General features: G+C 37.6%; 1 protein-coding gene across 4 annotated transcripts in view; it reads right to left on the reverse strand.

Annotated features, from left to right (window-relative positions):
• LOC115219206 (potassium channel subfamily K member 4-like) overlaps window positions 1-17,500 on the reverse strand; it is a 203,780-nt gene that overhangs the window by 169,938 nt on the left and 16,342 nt on the right. The gene's annotated exons all lie outside the window — the stretch shown is intronic.

Raw genomic sequence — 17,500 nt, forward strand, 5'->3', positions numbered from 1 at the left:
GAGCCTCTATACGGTGGCTCAATCACGTAGATAACGTGTTAGAAATAGAAGTGAAAAATTTCTCAAATGGTACTTAATAACCTTATAAATGTTAAGATCACATTGGACAATGCTGTCGTAGATGTACAAAAGATATACAAATGCAGGATGGTCCAGGGTGAGATGCTTTACATTATATGTGTATATGATTAGAGGCTGGCTTTGGGCTGAGCAATAACAACAATAGCAATCCAAACAGCAAATGCAGCGGTAACAGCGACAATGACAACAGCAGTGAGCAGCAAACTTAGAGCAAGGGAATTATGAAATATCCTCCTATTCTTCAAATAAATTGATACAATGTAAAATCAAGGTAGATGAGCCAGCGAGGGAATTTCTACAAAGTCCAGCTAAAAGCAGTAGCCAAATTTATCCCCTCACACGCACTCTATTTGTATCTTTTTGTTTTGTTTTTAAAGAAAGAATACTGTCTTTAACAAAAAGTGATGGGTGGTCTTACTTTGAACGCTTTTGGCCGCACGTCCACTCGCTTGAAGTTGAAATGAGGCTAAATAGCAAATATGAGAGCAGCATAAAGTGAGTAGTCGTGTGGCTAAGGCGATGGCTACTTTATAGTTTATATCAATTGCATATAGTTGATATGTTTTTCAAGCAGGCCTAAGTACAAAGATGTTCCAGTATTTTCGTATGACTCGGACTAAAAAGCCCAATATCTTCCTCTTACAATAATAGTGCATCGTTGGAAGGGCTTGTGATTGTCATTTCTAACAGATCAAACAGATCAATGCGTTCTATAATAGATAGAACACATCGATTTCAAACTTTAGCACAAAGCCAGCAATTTCAGAGTAAGTCAATTACATCGGCTCCAGTGATCAACTGGTACTTATGTTATCGACCGCGAAAGGGATGGAATGCAAAGTCAACCCCGGCGGAACGTAAAGTCAGAAGAAATGCCGCTAAGTATTTTGTCCTGCGCGCTAACGATTCTGCTAGCTGGCCGCCTAAAAATATAGAAAACATTAGCATCAGATTCTTTGGCTTGTAACTCATAAGGAATATAAATAGAAGTTATAGCCATTTATACCTCATTCATTAGACGGAATTAATAATGTTAGTCAAATGTAATTCGAAGTTATCGTAGATTAATTAATTATTTGGAGGTAAATAGACGAAAGAAACACTTAGAAGCAAGGTTTTCGTAATAAATCCATGGTGAACAAGAAGAGAGTTAGTATGATCGCTAGGAAATTAAATATATGGATATTGGGAAGATGGTATGTGAGCGGGTGTGTATGTATTATGTAATATAAATACACATATACACGTACACACATAAACGCACAAATATATATGTATACCTGCATGTATGTATGTACGTATTTATGTGTATACCTATTTCTTTACTACCCACAAGGGGCTAAACTCAAAGAGGACAGACAAACGGATTAAAATCGATTATATCGACCCCAGTGCGTAACTGGTACTTATTTAATCGACCCCGAAAGGGATGAAAGGCAAAGTCGACCTCGGCGGAATTTGAACTCGGAACGTAACGGCAGACGAAATACGGCTACGCATTTCGCCCGGCGTGCTAACGTTTCTGCCAGCTCGCCGCCTTCATGTATGCGTATACCTTCAGTTTCTTTTCATTCATTAGTATTCTCCTTTGAAGAAGCACGAGTGTGTGTGTGTGTGTGTGTGTGTGTGTGTGTGTGTGTGTGTGTGTGTGTGTGTGAGTGTGTGCGTGCGCGCGCTTGTGTATGGGTGTGCGTGTTAACTTGTTGATAGAGTCAGTAAAAAATTTTAAACCATACAGGAGATAAATATAATCAAATGAACAACAGTGATGATACTTGAGTTACTTCACGTTTCATAATTGAACAAGTATAGTCATCGGATAGGACATGGGTGGGCCCAAGTCATTTATCAAATTATCAATATATATATATATATAATATATATATATATATATATATATATATATATATATTATATATATATATATATACCTATGTTTTGAGTTCTATGTTTTCTGTTTGCATCACCAAACTTGATAAGTGTTAATGCACGAAACTCTCGGTCATTGAATCACTCAGTTGTTTCTACTACATATATATATATATATGTGTGGTGTGTGTGTGTGTGTGCGCGCGCGCGCGCGTGCGCGCACACACTCACAGGGTGCGATGGGTAAATCGTTTTATATTTTTAATTTCGCGCACGCGCATTGTTTGTTTTTGATTTTGTCGACTACATCATTATAGTAGGGTCAGTTGGGCACCGTCTGAAAAAAAAACAGCATCGTGACGCAAATCACTCTGCCAGAAATTTGGAAACGTCATGCTGTCCTGCCTGGCATTCGCGTCGGAAGCTCCAATGCGAACATTTCACAGTGTGTGTGTGTCAATCTGAGGACTGCAATTTGAGAACATATACTGAGAATGATAAAAATCAAACATCATGGTGCTTGGAGTGATCACTAGTGATGACGACGTTATGCTTTCGTTCATCTTCCCACACGGCTTCAGACTCAATACGGAGGCCTACATCAAATGCCTGGGGGAGGTAGTGCTGCCCTGAGTCAAAAGTGTGGTTGCTGAAAGACCCTATGTCTGACAACAGGACTCTGCACCATGCCACACAAGAAGGAGAACCCAGTCATGGCTGTCAGACAATTTCTGCGACCACATTACCCTAAACATATGGCCACCTAACTCCCCAGACTGCAACGCCCTTGATAATTATGTGTGGGCGCAGTTGAGCGGGAGACCAGCAAATTTTGAAACACCAAAGATGAACTGAAGACAAGGGTTATGGCAGCATTCACCAACTTAAACAAAGAGACCGTCCTGAAGAGTTGCAGATTTCGAAGTTGTCTGGAGGTCATGGTTGAAGCCAATGGCAATTTTATTGAATAAATTTACTCTTTAATATTTCAAGATATTTTTAATGTAATTTTGGTAAATATATTTGTTAAGATGAGATGTCAGTGTTATTTTCAATTTTGCGTAATATATACAATATATATCTGTATATACAATATATATCTGTATCAGCATCAAGTAGACAGACGTTTTATTCCAACCAAATGCTGATACAGAGCATACTCAAGATTCAAATGTGATGATTGACAACAAGCCACTCTAATGGGTCATGTCATTTAAATATCTTGGAAGTACAGTAAACTTTGAGAGTACAGTAAACTTTGAGAATATCTAAGGCTACAAGTGCTTTTCGAAAATTTTCTCATCCTTTGTTTGATGAACACGGTGTCAGTCTGAAAACTAAAACAAGTGTATACAAAACTTGTATTTTGAGCACACTTTTGTATAAGGCAGAAGCATAGACTGTCTAATACAGACATAGAAAGTAACTTGAAACATTTCACAGGTGCTGTCTGCGCAATATCTGCAACATAAAATAGAAAGATAAGATATCAAATGCCAAAATCTTAGAAGAATGTGGCATCTCCAATAACAAAACATTACTGCTGAGAATTCACTGCAGGTGGATAGGACATGTTGCTCCAATAAAAGATGGGTGCATCCCCAAAATTCTTTTGTATGACCAACAAATACCGCATAAAAGAAGACCCGTCCTTGGGTACAAGGGTAACTTGAAGTAATCTACAGTTTAATTTTAACATTTTGGGAAATTTATAGCCTAGATCGATCTGCAGGGCATAAAATATGTCATGGTGCATCAAAACAATTTGGTTTGAAGAAACAGAACAATAAAAGAAATATATCTTGCAATCAACAGACACATTTGTCCAATCCCAGGCAAAATCAAAACCATCAGTGTTCCTATGGTGACTTCATAGCAAAATCCATACTTCGGCTCAAATAACGTTCACGCATCCATCGCAGATAGATGCAGCTTCTTTTATTTTCAAATTTATTTTCTCTCTCTCGCTCTCTCTCTCTCTCTCTCTCTCTCTCTCTCTTTCTTTCTTTCTCTCTCTCTCTCTCTCTCTCTTTCTCTCTCTTTCTCTCTCTCTTAAACCCTCTCCATCAAATATTCTTATGTTGAAATCAACAGGAATGATCGCCATATATATGTGGGGGGGGGGGTGAGTGTGTATACACACATGCATATGTATACAATTGTGTGTGTGTATGTATGTTATGTCAAAAAACGCTGTGTATAGAGGAAGGAGAGAAGAGTAAAGTCAATACAAAGTCGATTGTTATATTTATTAGACGCTACAATCGTCGATGCTCCGAGTTCCATGTTTCCAGACTTAGGACAACAATAAAGATCAGAGCTAAAAATGGCCGAATTTTAAAACGCTTGAAAGCCAAGGAGTGATGGAGATTGATGTTCCGCAAGATTGGTGGCTTATCAACATCACGTGCCCGAGCCGAATCGAAGGCGAACTGAAATACCTGTCCATTGACAGTATGCAAGATAGTGTAAAAACCATTTATGATATACCCCGACGATGCATACATAGGAATAAATAGAAATACAAATCAGAAACAGCGTGAGTGTCGTAAACATTATCGAACATACGTACTCAATTTATGTAATTTTCTTGTTCACCAGTAGACTGCGAGTTGACAGGGTGGAGATGACCCTCTCAAAGCGCCGTGTATTAATACACCGGATTTGGTTTGAGTTGTCTCACCTGTCTATGACTTTCAGGTGCTCTAACACCCGGCGGTTTAAGATAGTCATCTCCTCCACGTCAAACCGCAGCCTGCCGGTGAACAATCAGTTATCATACATTGAGAATATGTTTTGCTTGTCTTTGCATGTATATGTGCATATATATATATATATATATATATATATATATGCACGTATACATGCCTGGTTAAGCTATCTATGGCAAAATCTAGGATATATTTCATTACTAGTTTAACCGTAGGATAAATTTCACCTGTATAATGGATTAGAAAACGTAATAAGCTCTACTATACTTTAATGTAATAACGAAATGAGGAAATTTAATATGCACGAGAGAGATGAATTTTTTTTTCCACTGGACATAGGAAGATTATAATTTGTCGCCGGCAAAACTAAAAGAATCATATTCCCAGTCATTAAGTGAAAATCACCCTTCCAAACACGTATGAACATATACAAGGACAAATACAAATCTATACAAACATCTGTCTGTATACATACACATACATACATACATGCATGCATACATGCATACATACACACATACACACACACATACATACATACATACATACATACATACATACATACATACATACATACATACATACATACATATATCTCCCGATGGTCGTCCCTTGTCTTCGTTGAAGAGTTTGTATGTTCCAATGATTCCGAGAGCGTTGCCGTCTGGAATCTTAAACTCCTGGTAGGGCCACCCATGGCGGCAAGATCGAGGATGAAGTCCCAAACTAAACACGGCATAACGACTACTATGTAGTCACTTGGAATGGATTCAAAAGACATAGAAACCCTTGCTTCGGATCGAGTTATAGATTGTGTAGATTGAAGTGAAAGCATTTGAAGAGGCCAGGATAACGCATGTAAGACTCAAAAGAAATCTAAGCAAGAATGTAACGATCGAGAAGGTGAATGACAGTGACCTTTTTGTGTGCACAGTCTGTGACAGACCATGTCTATATTTTGCTGGGCTCAAATTTCATCTGCGAACGCATGGAAAACGAACTTCCAGCAACTATTCTATCTGTATGTTTGTGCACACCCTTGAATGCAGTGTATGCCAAAGGTTTGCAAATCCAACGGAGGCCTCAAAAGACATTTTAAGATCCACAAAGATCATAACTTAAATGCAGCTCTTGGTGGTCCAAATCGGATGTGCAATCTGTGTGGGTGTCTTTTCAGAACATTTTCTGGTTTAAAAAGCCACTGATGTGGCTTTTTAAACCAGAAAATGATGGTGCTAAAGTGTAGGTACACGAGGTAGTCAAACTCTGCATAAGAAGTAGACAACCACATGTATGTATGTATGTATGTATGTATGTATGTATGTATGTATGTATGTATGTATGTATGTATGTATGTATGTATGCATGTATGTATGTATGTATGTAAGTATGCCTACATGTATGCATGTATGTATATGTGTACAGACAGATGTTTGTGTGCATGTGTATTTATCCTTGTATATGCTCATGCGTGTTTGGAAGGGTGATTTTCACTTAATGGCTGGGAATATGATTCTTTTAGTTTTGCCAGTGACAAATTACAATCTTCCTATGTCCAGTGGAAAAAAAAAACACCTCTCTCGTGCATATTAAATTTCTGCATTTCATTATTACCTTAAAGTATTAAAGAGCTTATTACGTTTTCTAATCCATTATACAGTTGAAATTTATCCTAAGGACAAGCTAGTAATGAAATATATTGTAGGTTTTGCCATAGATAGCATGACCAGGCCGATGATGAAGTCATATTCATTTCATAATTGTACTCCATGGCTGGTAATAATACTCCTTGGCTAATAATATTACTCCCAGATACAAGGTGGTTAATTTGCTGGGTGATTAAGTAGTCGGACAGATTACTTTACAATATGGTGGTCAACTTTTCTTCTCATCTTTTCAAGAGCCAATAAACAAAACCCTGAGAGTACAAGCTAAAATTTCAAGGAGTAGACAAAGAGGAAAAGTATATACTTTTAAAATCGCATTTCAGAATAAAATTATTAACCAACTCCTAAAAATAATTTATTCTCCTGAGCACATTAACAAGTTTTATTACACTACATGAATGGATTTAACCCTTAAGAGATTATAACCAAGTGCTGCGTCTTAATTCAATTTACTCCAATATATTTGTGTGAATCAATTCCCTTGGTCTTTATTTATTTCATTTTTTCATTCAAAAGTAATTCTAGGAATTGCTTGAATTCGTCAGCCGAGTGTATATCGCAACCAGCAAGGAAGTTCAACATTTTGATTAAGTCATGAATGAGAAGCAAAACAAAGCAGCTTTCGAATTTTATACTCGCACTTGTGACTGATTCCACTGTTTACGGTTTATCCGAACGCATAGTCTACATTCGCATTTTATACACTAAATTAAAAGCTTAATTTTTAATTCATTTTGCTCATCCATAGTATTAAATGAGGTTCAAGATCTTTAAAAATATAACATTAGTTATCTTTAGATTGACATTTTCATCTTCAAATACGATATTATTTCTGTAAAGGATGCGAAAAGTTAATCAAACATTTCCTGGAGGTCTGGTATAGAAAAGGTTGGAAACCACAGTTCTGTATGGTTGCTCTTCTAACTAAAGCGTCTTTAATTACTAAGGTACATTGGATAAGTATAGTTCCAGATATATATTCTTAATAAAGTGGAATGGTCACTGCTGTAACGTCCTTAATCATAGATCTCTTCGAGTGTAGCTAATTTGGGTCTCAAAAAGAACAACACCTCGGTACATGGTAGTGAAACGTCAATCAGAAAATATTACGACTACTTGGCAGCAGTGGACTTCTCTATGATATCTGTTTATTACTAAGTAATCGGAAGCGTTGAACTGGGGTGTACTAAAGTCAAAGTGCAATGACGTAAGACATGAACGGCTGATCTTCATGTCGGCACATGACATCCTATTGATTTGCCCAACTAATCATATCTCGACTAGTATATATTACTCGTATGTAATCAATCCAACATTTTGATCGCTTGATTTTCTAGAATTCTTTTATTCTTTTATTCTTTTATTTGTTTCAGTCATTTGACTGCGGCCATGCTGAAGCACTGCCTTGAAGGTTTTTTTTTTATTTTAAAGTCGAACAAATTGACCCCAGAACTTATTTCCGAAGCATAGTACTTATTCTATTGGTTTCTTTTTCCGAACTGCTAACACACCAACACCGGTTGTGAAACGATGATTGGAGGACAAACACACACACATACACACACACACACACACCACACACACACACACACACACACACACACACACATACATATATATATATTTATATATGTACGACAGGCTTCTTTCAGTTTCCGTCTACCAAATCCACTCACAAAGCGTTGGTCGGTCCGAGGCCATAATAGACAACTAAACCTGAAACTAAACTTAGAACTATGTGGTTGAGAAGCAAGTTTCTTACCACACAGCCATGCCTGCGCCTATAGTAACCAAATTTCCCTCACGACATACCTTACCATCTTTAAAAAATATCATCTCAGAAATGGAATGGACACAGTTGGAACATCTTTCATCATTGGTCTGCTGAATCAAAGTTGACCCGGAGCTAATAAACCACCACCACCACCACCAACACCAACACCACCACCAACACCACCAACAGCAACAACCTTTCAAGAATTTGGACCTGGAGATCTCCATTTCCAGCGACTTCGAGGGCCACCTCGCAGTGGTTGTCGGGCATCAATGAAGAGCCCTCGACTACAACAAGACGACCAAAGTTTGTTTTCTTTTTTTTTTTCCAAAGTCTGGGGTCTCCCGCCCCTAAGCCCTAGACCATCACCTTATCACCCTTACCCATCTTGTTGCTTAACAGCAACAACAACAACAACAACCAACAGCAATAACTTGTGTTTGATTTTTATCTGTGTTCAAAAAGGTCGAAAGATTTAACTGAGATCAATGTGATTTACGACAGATGATACGATGCATTCGAACTAACAAAGGAACCTTTGTATTTCTTCATTCAATATTATTATATGTTTTATTTCTTATTTGTATTATTTATTTATTTATCTATTTATTTGCGCTAGTCAGAGCAAAAGGATTATTACGGTACCGTACGTTGAGACGACCCAATTTCTCTATCAGAAGAATAGAGAGATGTACCAGGCAATTCCTATTGCTATGAAATTGGCGAAGCAAACTGCATGAATAGTCGTCAGTCAGCTTCACCTGTTGCTAGAGTGAAGGGAGACACAGCCAGACACGTGAAGCCAGCATTTGTAATGTAATTCACGTTATGTAGTTTATCTTCTATTTTATCATCGACGTTTATCTGCGGGTGTGTTAGCGTGTGCTTATTGTATGCGTGCATATGAATATAATGACAAAGGCAAACAGTAGTAAGCATTTAATCCGCTCTCTTTCTCTCTCTCTCTTTCCCTTTCCCAAACACACACACGCGCGCACACACACACACAAATGACTGTAGCGGGAAACTGAATATGCGAGTGAGGTGACAAAGATGCAAACGATGACTCATGAAATATTCCAAGCTACGTCGAAAAGAAAAAAAAGAACATTCCCTTTTATACCACTTGTGTGTTTGTACATATAAATATATATATATTTACTCCTTTACTCTTTTACTTGTTTCAGTCATTTTGACTGCGGCCATGCTGGAGCACCGCCTTTAATCGAGCAACTCGACCCCGGGACTTATTCTTTTGTAAGCCCAGTACTTATTCTATCGGCCTCTTTTGCCGAACTGCTAAGTAACAGGGACATAAACACATCAGCATCGGTTGTCAAGCAATGCTAGGGGGACAAACACAGAAACACAAACACACACACGCATATATATACATATATACGACGGGCTTCTTTCAGTTTCCGTCTTCCAAATCCACTCACAAGGCTTTGGTCGGCCCGAGGCTATAGTAGAAGACACTTGCCCAAGGTGCCACGCAGTGGGACTGAACCCGGAATCATGTGGTTGGTAAACAAGCTACTTACCACACAGCCACTCCTGCGCCTATATATATATATATATATATATATATATATATATATATATATATATATATATATATATATATATATATATATACATTTATATATGCACACATATTTATATATATGTGTGTGTGTGTGTATGCATGTATGAATATAAGTAAATATGTGTGGGTGTGTGTGTGTGTGTGCATGTGAGAAGATGCATAGCTTAGTGGTTAGGGTAATCGGCTCACGATCGTAAGGTCGTGAGTTCGATTCCCGGCGGCGTGTTATGTGTTTGAGCGAGACACTTTAATTCACGTTGCTCCAGTCTACTCAGTTGGCAAAAATGAGTTGTACCTGTATTTCAAAGGAGGCAACCACTCTGTTTCATGCTGAATCCCGCTGAGAACTACATTAAGGGTCCGCGCGTCTATGGAGTATTCAGTCATTTCCACGTTTAGTTCATGATCAGGCTGTTCCGATGATCGGTCAAGTGACCTCGTCGTCGTGACCGACGGAGTGAGTGCCAGTTAATATATTTATGTATGTGTATGTGAGTGTATGTGGATGTGCTTGTGTGTGTGTGTGTGTGTGTGTGTGTGTGTATGTGTGTGTGTGTGTGTATGTGTGTGTGTGTTACCTTTTACCTCTTTCAGTCATTGGACTGCGGCCATATTAGGGCACCACTATGAAGGTTTTACTCGAACAAATCAACTCCAGTACTTATTCTATCGGCCTTTTTGCCGAACCGCCAAGTTACGGGGGTCGTATTTTACGCCAGTTGTCACGCACACACACAAACGCACACTCAATTGCATGCTCACTCACACACACACATATTGAGAATCAATGTGGGATCTTTTGATTACTTAAAAAATTTGTGACTGAATTTGAAAAGATCCCCAATGTTTACGTGTGTGTGCATGTGTGCATACGTGCACGTGTATGTGTTCGTTTGCATTTATATATATATATGTGTGTGTGTGCGTGTGTGTGTGTGCGTGTGTGTATGTTTGTGTGTGTATGTTTGTGTGTCTGTGCCCCCCCCCCAACATTGCTTGACAACCGATGAAAGTGTGTTTACGTCCCCGTAACTTAGCGGTTCGGCAAAAAGAGACCGATAGAATAAGTTCTAGGCTTACAAAGAATAAGTCCTGGGGTCGATTTGCTCGACTAAAAGGCGGTCCTCCAGTATGGCTACAGTCAAATGACTGAAACAAGTAAAAGAGTAAAGAGTATACATATATATATATATATATATATATATATATATATAATATATATATATATATAATATATATATATATATACACACACACACATGAATATGTGTGTGTGTTTGTGTGTGTATAAGTAACACATGTATATATGCTTGTATGTATATATTTATGCACTAAACACATACATCTAAGTTTGCGATAGTGGAAGTGTGCGTTTGTATAAATGATGTTTTTCTTTCCGGATGCTTGAGAAAGTTCAAAACAATGAGTTTATACGAGACGTGGTATTTCACGCACGTCTAATAATATACACATGCATGCTTCCTTAAAATAACCCCTATATAAATATAATAGCAAGTGTCTCATTTGTCATCAGAAGTGTAAAAACAGAAACCTAATCTTTCTAACTCAGCCGTATGAAAAAAAAGAAAGAAAAAAGAAACGAATAAGTGTTGAATAGCTATTTTATCATCAGCAATGGTATACGCAACAAGTCGTCTAGTTTAACATTACTTGACAGTTTAGGTGCCTTTAAGCATTCGCTGCTGGCTTTCTGTCTGAAAAATATCACGGTTTCTTGTCATATCTCTTCCAGCATTGCTTTACTTTACTTTACTCAGTGCACCGTATTTGTCAAATGAAACGTTTCCGAGCGGAGGTCCGCAGCTAGATACAAGGACGGCCTAGCAACCAGACCAAAACAGAGATTGGAGTGGCTGGGCCTTGTGGGCCAGGTGGCTTGCTTCGGACTAGTTGCTTCTTCTGTAGGAGGCAAAGTCCGTAACTTTGGTAAAGAAATATCTTTTTTATAAAAATGTTCTAGTTCTTTTATTTGTAAGTACATCGTGTGCACTCAATGTATCTGCATATAACTGTAACGCCATACAGATATAACCCAAATTACTAAAAGACTAAACGAACAGTTTAAAATGAGGGGAACAAATTACATCTGACCTGGGTCTCATTACTAATTAAAATAAAGCTACATTTTTTTTTCTTTTTTATTATAGGAAGAAAGCCCGAGATTATGGGTGAGGGGACTAGTCGATTACATCGACCCAGAATTTCACTGGTGCTTAATTTATCGACCCTGAAAGGATGAAAGGCAAAGTCGACCTCGACAACATTTGAACTCAGAAAGGTAACGACAGACGAAATACCTATTTCTTTACTACCCACAAGGGGCTAAACAGAGAAGGAGCAAACAAGGACAGACAAACGGAGTAAGTCGATTATATCGATCCCAGTGCGTAACGACCCCGAAAGGATGAAAGGCAAAGCCGACCTCGGCGGAAATTGAACTCAGAACGTAGCGGCAGACGAAATACCTATTTCTTTACTACCCACAAGGGGCTAAACACAGAGAGAACAAACAAGGACAGACAAACGAATTAAGTCGATTACATCGATCCCAGTGCGTAACCGGTACTTAATTTATCGACCCCGAAAGGATGAAAGGCAAAGTCGACCTCGGCGGAATTTGAACTCAGAACGTAGCGGCAGACGAAATACCGCTAAGCATTTCACCCAGCGTGCTAACGTTTCTGCCAGCTCGCCACCTTGATGAAGCTACATTTTACATCAGCCTGAGCCTATTACTTGCTTTGCGCAGGCCTTCTGTTACGTAACTTTCTAAGAGAATTCTCTGCTCCATCAGCTGGTGCATAACAGCGTGATTTTATCTTCATCAATTCGTGACTGATACCCAACAGAGCTCAAGATTTCGAGAAATTTCAACCTCCAATCACTGATTTTCAGCTGGGTTATTAACTGGAACCCAAGTTAATGGTGGCTAGTAGGTCGTGCTTATTTCTTTCCCTCCTATAGATGAAACAAATATTTGAAGAGTAATGCAATTTATATGCATATTTAACAAATTGTTGACACGTTTCAATCTATCACTCACGCGTACATTTATAATTAAGCTTAATTCAAGCCAATAAAGGAACCATTACTAATTTGCTAGTCCTACTGAGAAATAGCAGCCAAACCCCTTCCAAATTGTACGTGAGTGTAATAAAAAAAATGAAGAATACATAAGATAACATAGCTTTAGAGCCTCTCCCTTTGCTTTAAACCTACAGGCGGTATTTATCCGGGTTTTCAAGGCTTTAGGCTGCGATTACAAAACTCGTACTTCAAGTCCGTAAAAAGGTGCTAATTTTCAATTAAGTGTACCGAAGCAAAGAGATTGGAATTGTCTTCGTCAAGAACATAATGTGCCACTTGCACTAAGAATTGAACACACGGCTTAACGTAGGTGAGCTTTAATTCATTAAACGCTAGGTCATATGCCTTCACTAGTCCTATATACTATAATAATGTAAAAGAAAATGACAGAATGTTTCTGAATCGGCTCGTGGGATTAAACAAAGGAACACACTACCTACCAAAAGCCTGCGAGGGAAAATTTATCATATTAGATCAACTCATTTAAGATCGACTTGAGACTATATGACAACACTCCTTTGTTTCTTCATCTTTTCTCACTAGGTTCGAAATAGGTAACAGCGTGTTCATAAATAAATTATGACTTTACCATCAATTTACTGCTAAGGCAACAGAGGGTGCTGTGCTGGACATGCTTTTCCTATGAAAGATGATATAACTTTGCACTATGTACTGAAATCAGTTTGCTTCTTCGGCTTGTCGAAAACTTTATTCTTACTTTTCACGAGAAAATATATTTTTGGCTTTAGAGTAAGGCTTGTTAAATGTTGCTTACAGACAGACAGATCAGCTCTAAAAAGCAAAGCTCCGTTGTTGTCTCACAAGATATTAACACTTACGTTAATCAACAATACTAACATAGTAATAGATTTTTTTCATACAGATGGCGTCACCAAGTAATTTCTCTTAGTAATTTCTTGTAAGATATTAGCACCCTTGTGAGCCCACGATGGAGCTCCTATAATGCCAATCAAACAATAAGAAAAAGTAGCCATAGCTTCCTCAGATCACACCCTACCTGTCTTAAAAAATGGATAATGTTGTCCTTGATACTCTATGTCTATAAAAAAATATACTCATTTTCATGTTAACTTGCTCACAATATTAAACATTTGCTTAGTGATTCTCTCATCACTACTTTGCCAAATAAGAGCGTGTCTATGTTTCGCTCAGGAGGTTTAATAAGCTCGAAACCAATCCTAAATTATCTCCACTGCTTACCATAATTATTGATACCATATTAATAACGGAGCTGTTTCCACGCTATATAGATATATTTAGTTAGCTGCGTGGTTACAAAATTTATCTCGCATCTACCCGGTTTCATATTTGATCTCATCGCGTGGTTCCTTGAGCAAATATGTTCTACTATAGCATCGTGTACCATAGCCATGTATGTATAATTTGACAGACATTAAATGTGCAGAAACTATTGCCTGATTCAACACCACCTTTGGTGACTTGAGTAAAGTTCACTTTGAAGAATTCGGATAACTTCTGGATTTCCTCACAGGTTAGCGCAATTGATACGACACTAGACTTTTAATGAAATATTACATAAAACATCTGAGGCACGTGGCCCTTTTTGTTACGACTGTTCGCCTCCTGATCTTCAGGTCATGGGCGCAATTCTTGCACCGGGCAATGTTATGCGTGTTTTTACAAAGCATTTTTTACTTCATTTATCGTTGCCCCTCACTCTCTAACTGAGTCAAGAGGAGGGAGACTGAGATAGTGTATATGCTTGCGTGCTACTGCATGAGCAGCGAAATCTCTTTGCGAAAGCATGATACATGCTTTGAAGTTATACTCCGTTGATATGACGGAGGCTTTGAATAGGGTCATGCGTTCTATCCTTCCTTCGATTGATTCATAAAATAAAAGTAAGCATTCTTGCTATATTAAATATGTGAAGGTACGTGGCCTGGTAGTTAGGTTGCTGGTTCACGGTCATAATGTTGTGGGTTCGATTGCTGGTCAGAGCAGCACGTTGTATCCTTGAGCAAAGCACTTCATCTCACATTACTCCAATGTGCTCAATTAAAGCAATACCAGCTGGCCACAGGGACATTTCCCTCTCATCTTCATTGAGGATGTGCAGAATGAAGGTTGGAGCAATGAGACGATGTCTACATTTATTTTCAACTACATAGTCATTTATAACAATTAGCGAAAGCATGGTACATACCGCCAGATCATACCCGCTTATGAGTGACATCTATGATGTTTTAATTATATTACCCAAGTTAAGGTGGCATGCTTGAAGAATCGTTAGAGCAACGGATAAAATGTCGAGTGACATTTCTTCCAGCTCGTCACGCCGAACGTCAACTTTTGCTTCGCATTCTTTCGGGTCCTACAAAATAAAGTAGTAGTCATATGTGGGGGTCGATGTAATCGACTTGAGCTCTACCCTACTATTATTGGCCTTGTGCCAAAATAGGAAATAATAATTAGGTTAGAGATTTATAAAAATTTCGTTGCTGCTAATATTAGCGGGTCTAGAAGTTTACACAGTTGGTCGCATTTACATGTTTGTGAGTGAGGCGCGCGTCTACATGTATGTATGCTGCTTCTCAACCACATGGTTCTGGGCTCAGTCCCACTGCCTAGCACCTTGAGCAAATGTCTTCTACTATAGACGCGAGCCGACCAAAGCCTTGTGAGTGGATTTAGTAGGCAGAAACTGAAAGACGCTTGTCGTATACACTTGCGTCAGAAATTAATTAGCACCCTTGATTTGCTCTTCACTCAAGGTATGTGCTGTCACCTAGTGGCCATATCTCGAACTATTGCTTTGTTGCGAGTTCACTGTTGCGCAGAACGATGACGTAACTTTGTTTGCAGAGCAGTTTGAGAGTCTACAGCCTTATGATGTTGACATAGCAGTGCAACAAATTGGAGTGCGGATGCAGACAAATCTTCCTTTGTTTAATAGATATAGGTAGCGCTCGCAAGGACCGAAATCACACCATACTAAGTTTTCTCATCGCGTAAGACGTTTGAACAGCTCATAGGTTATTGATTTAACCTATTTAGTGTAGAAATTGAGAAGTGCTAATTAATTTCTGACGCAAGTGTATATATATATATATATATATATATATATATATATATATATATATATATATATATGTATGTGTTTGTGTGTGTCCTTTGTGTCTTTGTTTGCCCTTCCACCATCTTTGACAACCGGTGTTGGTATGTTTATGTCCCTGTAACTTAGCGGTTCGACAAAATACTGATAGAATAAGTACCGGGCTTAAAAAATAAGTCCTGACTAAAAATTTAAGGTGATGCCCCAGCATGGTAGCAATCTAATCACTGAAACAAATAAAATATTATATATATAAATATAACGCGAATGTCGTGGGTTCGGGCCCCATACTGGCCAATGCGATTAAATGGCGGTGCCCCAGCATGGCCACAGCTCATTAGCTGAAACTGGAAAAATCAAAAATCAAAATCATATATATATATATATATATATATATATGAATAGATAGATAGATAGATCGATAGATAGATAGATAGATAGATAGATAGACAGATAGATAGATAGATAGATATATAGATAGATAGATAGATAGATAGATAGATAGATAGATGATAGATAGATAGAGAAAGAGCGAGGGAGAGTGAAAGAGAAAGAAAGAGAATAAGGGAGAGAGAGGGAAAGATATATTATATATATATATATAATATATATATATATATATATATATATATATATATATAATAGATTTTAACAAATGACCTGCTAACCCTGCCATAACTCCATGCCCTACGTAAAAAGAAAAAAATGAAAAATAACAAGAGCAACAACAACAATACTACTACTACTACTACCACCACTACTACTACTACTAATAATAATAATAATAATAATAATAATAATAATAATAATAAAATAATATTAATAATATTTTTTTTAAATAACCGTAAGCTAAAAATGTTATTCAATTGAAAAATCAGTACACGAGGACACCGCCATTCCATATTAACGTTTGCACATTTGAAGTAAAAGAGCAGCGAGGGAATATTTAATATTCACCAATGTACTTATTTATTTATTTATTGTTTTCAAATTGGAGCTATTCTAGCTTTTCTCTAATTCCCATGTGATGATATTGGTGGTGTTTTTATTTCTTTTTTATCCATTTTATTTTTCTGTTTTTTTTTTTTTTAGGCGAGCTAAAAAGAAGGTAGCAAGTTCTGAATGCTCGTTCTCTTTACATACAACCTAATACTAACCCTCTATCAGTCTCTCTGTCTCTATACCTGATAAACATCTTTCACTCGTTTATAACAAACTGATAAAACGTTCCAGCTTTCAATTTTCCTAACTCACTTTCTTAACGTTTTTTATCTTCTCCAAATATTATTGTTAGTTCTTTTTCTTCTTCTCTTGCATTTTCCTCCCTTCTCTCTTTTCTTTCCTTTTTGTATTTTGTTCCTACTGCTTCATATTTTTCAATTTCATAATATAAATCTCTACATCCCAACAAGACTATTAGATCTATCTATCTATCTATCTATCTATCTATCTATCTATCTATCTATCTATCCATCCATCATCCATCCATCCATCTATCTATCTATCTATCTATCTATCTATCTATCTATCTATCTATCTATCTATCTATCTATCTATCTATCTATCTATCTTTCTATCTGTCTGTCTGTCTGTATGTCTGTCTGT

This window comes from Octopus sinensis, linkage group LG1 (genome assembly GCF_006345805.1).
Source record: "Octopus sinensis linkage group LG1, ASM634580v1, whole genome shotgun sequence".
NCBI classification, from domain to species: Eukaryota; Metazoa; Mollusca; class Cephalopoda; order Octopoda; family Octopodidae; genus Octopus; species Octopus sinensis.